At 42.1% G+C, this 5,022-nt stretch overlaps 1 non-coding gene across 1 annotated transcript; it reads right to left on the bottom strand.

Annotated features, from left to right (window-relative positions):
- Positions 1-215: 215 nt before the first annotated feature.
- Positions 216-321, bottom strand: LOC142521530 (small nucleolar RNA R71). Its single transcript, XR_012814239.1, has one exon. It is a non-coding gene; the product is annotated as a small nucleolar RNA R71 (small nucleolar RNA).
- Between the last annotated feature and the right edge of the window lie 4,701 nt (positions 322-5,022).

Raw genomic sequence — 5,022 nt, 5'->3', positions numbered from 1 at the left:
CCCAAACACGCACATCGCAGATTTTCTTGAAATTTGCGACACTTTTAAATTTAATGGAGTTTCTGATGATGCTGTTAGGTTGCGTTTATTTCCTTTCTCCTTACGTGATAAAGCTAAAGCATGGTTGAATTGTTTGCCTGTAGGTTCGATCACCACATGGGAGGACATGGCAAAGGCGTTTCTCATCAAATACTTTCCTCCATCTAACACCATGAAGCTGCGGGCAGACATCACCACATTTGCTCAATTCGATCAGGAGTCTTTATATGAGGCATGAGAGCGCTTCAAAGATTTATTAAGAAGATGTCCTCATCACGAACTGCCACTTGGGTTAGTCGTTCAAACCTTTTATTATGGCTTGCTTACTCCTAATCGTACTATGATAGATGCTGCTGCGTGTGAAAACCTACTGAGGAAGACTGCTGAAGAGGGATATGAGCTGTTGGAGGAGATGGCTGCTAGCAGCTATCATCCTCAATCTGAAAGGAACAACCAGCGGAAAAGTGCGGGAGTCCACCAGGTAAATGACCTTTATGCTATTACTGCACAACTTGATGTTTTGAACAGGAAACTAGATGGCTTGAACATGGGTGGCACAGCTATGCGTCTTCAAGAGATATTCTGCGAAAAGTGTGGAGGTGAACATTGTGTGAAGGACTGTCAAGATGACAATCCCTTCTATGTGCAAAATGAGGCACCGGTAAATCAAGTGGGAGTCCACAACCGTCTGAGGAATGATCCGTACTCAAACACATACAATCCTGGATGGAGGCAACATCCCAGCTTCTCATGGGGTGGTCAAGGCAGTCAGAATCGACCATAAGGACGACAACCATACGGGAAACAACCGATGTACAGATCTAATCCTCATAGGGAGGAAAGGTCCAACTTAGAGCAGATGATGTCTAAGTTTATCTCGTCCACTGAAACTAGACTCCAAAATCAAGATGCATGAATAAAGGGGCTAGAGAATCAGATTCGACAGTTGGCAAAGATGATAGCAAATCGAGAGCCGGGCACCTTGCCAAGTAACACAGTGACCAATCCAAAGGAGCAAGTGAAGGCGATCGAGTTGAAGAGTGGAAAGATCTTAGAGACAAGAGGAACAGAAAAAACTCAAGCACATGATAAACAGACTGAGTCATCAAAAGGTAAGTCTTCCAACTCAACACCAGCACCCACTGCACAATCGAAAATTGTTATCCCTCCATCTCTCCTGCAGCATTAAAAAAGGAAAAACTTCATGCACAATTCGGTAAGTTTCTAGAGGTATTCAAAAAATTGCATATCAATATTCCTTTTGCCGATGCTTTAATGCAAATGCCTAGTTATGCTAAATTTTTGAAAGACATATTAGCTAACAAAAGGAAATTTGAGGATCACATGATGGTGAACTTAACGGAAAATTGCTCTGCTCTGGTGCAAAACAAAATCTCACCGAAACTAAAAGATCCAGGAAGTTTTTCTATTCCTTGCATGATTGGTGATGTTGTTTTTCACAGGCTTTATGTGATCTTGGTGCAAGTATTAATCTCATGCCCTTTTCTGTATTTAGGAAGCTCGGATTAGGAGAACCTAAACCAACAAGAATGTCCTTGCAACTAGCAGACAGATCTGTCAAATACCCGCGAGGGGTTATAGAGGACGTCTTGGTAAAGGTGGACAAATTCATATTCCCTGCCGATTTTGTGGTACTTGATATGGAGGAGGATGTGGAAATGCCATTGATTTTGGGGAGACCGTTCCTTGGACTGGCAAAGCCCTGATTGATGTTCAAGAAGGGAAGTTGAGATTGAGAGTGGGCGAGGAAGAGATTACTTTTGATGTTTTCAATGCACTTAAGCACACACTGCATTCTGATAGTTGTTATAGAATGGATGCTCTTGATGCGCTTGTGTCTAACTATGTGCAGGATGCTCTTAGGGATCCTTTGGAAGCCACTCTCACTACTGAACTGAGAGAAGATGAACTGGACGAAGAGAGAGCCGAAATAGTGGCATACCTCAATGCAAACCAACCATGGAAGAGGCCAATAAGGATGAGATTAGAAGACTTGGGAGATCGAAGAGACTTGAATTCTCAGAAGTCAAGCTTGGAGGAACCACCGATGCTTGAGCTCAAACCATTACCTCCACACCTCAAGTACGTATACTTAGGTGAGAATAACACTTTACCTGTCATTATTTCTGCTGCTTTGACAGATGGGAAGGACAAACTGTTGGAAGTTTTGAAAGCGAACAAGAGTGTTTTTGTGTGGAAGGTGGCGAACATAAAAGGGATCAACCCATCAGTCTGCATGCATAAGATCTTGATGGAAGATGAGTACTCACCTCTTGTGCAACCTCAGAGACGATTAAATCCAAAGATGCAAGAGGTAGTAAAAGCAGAAACTATCAAACTCCTTGATGCATGTATTATCTATCCTATATCTGATAGTGCATGGGTAAGTCCTGTTCAGTGTGTGCCAAAAAAAGGTGGGATTACTGTGATCACAAATGAAAAAAATGAATTAATACCCACCAGGACAGTTACGGGATGGCGAGTGTGTATTGACTATAGGAAGTTGAATGACGCCACCCGTAAGGACCACTTTCCCCTGCCCTTTATTGATCAGATGTTGGAGAGACTAGCGGGGCATGAGTTTTACTGTTTTCTAGATGGATATTTGGGGTATAATCAAATCACTATTGCACCTGAGGATCAAGAGAAAACCACTTTCACTTGTCCTTATGGAACTTTTGCTTTCTGCCGTATGCCTTTTGGTCTTTGTAATGCCCCTGCTGCGTTTCAATGTTGTATGACTGCTATATTCCATGATATGATTGAAACATTTCTTGAAATATTTATGGATGATTTTTCTATCTTTTGTGCAACGTTTGATGAGTGTCTGCAGAATCTGAGAACCGTGTTGAAGAGGTGCGAGGAAACGAACTTGGTGCTTAATTGGGAGAAGTGCCACTTCATGGTACAAGAGGGAATTGTCTTAGGGCACAAGGTTTCAGAACAAGGGATTGAGGTGGACAAAGCTAAAATAGAAGTCATAAAGAACTTACCACCACCAGCCTCAGTAAAGGAAGTTAGAATTTTTCTAGGCCACGCCGGTTTTTATATGCGGTTTATCAAAGATTTTTCAAAAATTGCCAAACCTTTATCTTCCTTACTTATGAAAGATGTGCCTTTTGATTTCAATTCTGATTGTTTACAGGCGTACGAGGATTTGAAGGAGCGCTTGGTGACGGCTCCTGTCTTGGTGGCACCAGATTGGGATCTGTCCTTCGAGATCATGTGCGATGCCAGTGATACTGCGGTGGGGACTGTGCTTGGCCAACGTCAAAACAAGGTATTTCATACAATTTACTACGCAAGTAAGACCTTTGACGAGGCTCAATTGAATTATGCAACAACTGAAAAGGAATTACTTGCAGTAGTATTTGCGCTTGACAAATTTCATTCATACCTTGTGTTGTCCAAAGTAATTGTTTACACAGATCACTCGGCATTGAAATATTTACTTGCTAAAAAAGATGCAAAGCCACGCTTACTTCGGTGGATATTACTTCTCCAAGAGTTTGACCTCGAAATAAAAAATAAAAAAGGTGTAGAAAATGTGGTGGCGGACCATTTGTCTAGACTAGAGCTTATTAGTAATGACTGTGTAGATCGGGCTATTGATGATTGGTTCCCTGATGAGCAACTGTGTGAGGTGAAACATTGTCCTTGGTATGCTAATTTCGCTAATTTTCTTTTCACAGGCACACCACCACCAAATCTATCGTTTCACCAACGAAAGAAATTCTTCTCTGACGTGAAATATTATTTTTGGGAGGAGCCATTTTTGTTTAAGATTTGTGCAGATTCCATGATAAGAAGGTGTGTTGCAGAGGAGGATTTTTGTCAAATCCTCAACCATTGCCATGACCGTGAGCTAGGTGGTCATTTTGGACCAACTAGGACGGCATCTAAGGTACTTGAATGTGGCTTTTATTGGCCAACCCTCTTTAAAGATGCTCGTGCTTATGTGCTAACCTGTGATAAATGCCAGCGGTCAGTTAACATCTCTAACCGTCATGAAATGCCATTAAATAATATTCTTGAGTGTGAGGTTTTTGATGTATGGGGGATAGATTTCATGGGACCGTTTCCCAGTTCGTTCACGAAAAAATATATCTTGGTTGCAGTTGATTATGTGTCTAAATGGGTAGAGGCAGAAGCGTATGCCACTAATGATGCTCAAGTGGTCCTGAAATTTTTAAAGAAAAATATTTTTAACAGGTTTGGGACACCAAGAGCAATCATTAGTGATGGTGGCACCCATTTTTGCAACAAATTATTTGAGAAACTTTTGAGCAAATACGGTGTCACACGCAAGATCTCTACCCCATATCAACCCCAAACGAGTGGTCAACTGGAAGTGTCGAACCGAGAGATAAAGCGAATTTCGGAGAAAATTGTAGGTGTCAGTAGGAAAGACTGGTCAGTGAGATTAGATGATGCTCTTTGGGCATATAGGACTGCATTCAAAACACCTATAGGCACTACACCATATAGACTACTGTTTGGTAAAGCATGTCATTTACCTGTAGAGTTAGAGCATCGATCATACTGGGCAACAAAAGCACTGAACTTTAACTTTACTGATGCAGGTGAACGACGTCTACTTCAATTGGACCAGTTGGAGGAATTTCGGAATCTAGCATATGATCTCGCACTATCGTACAAGGAAAAGACAAAGAGGGCGCATGACAGGCGAATCATTGAAAGGGAATTCAAGGAAGGTGAAAACGTCCTGCTCTCAACTCCCGATTGCGACTATACCCCGGAAAGTTGAAATCGCGATGGTCTGGTCCATTCGTGATTTCTAAAGTTTACCCATCGGGGGCTGTAGAATTGCAAGACGGAAATGATGGGACATTTACGGTCAATGCCCAGCGACTGAAGCACTACATGGGTGGCATAGTTGAGCCACAACTTAGGATCACCCGGTTTCAAGACAATCCTAACTGAACTGACCGACAGTCAAGC

Source organism: Primulina tabacum, chromosome 12, assembly GCF_025594145.1.
Source record: "Primulina tabacum isolate GXHZ01 chromosome 12, ASM2559414v2, whole genome shotgun sequence".
Lineage (NCBI taxonomy): Eukaryota > Viridiplantae > Streptophyta > Magnoliopsida > Lamiales > Gesneriaceae > Primulina > Primulina tabacum.
Note: the sequence above shows the minus strand (reverse complement) of the source record. Positions and strands in the feature narration are given on the sequence as shown.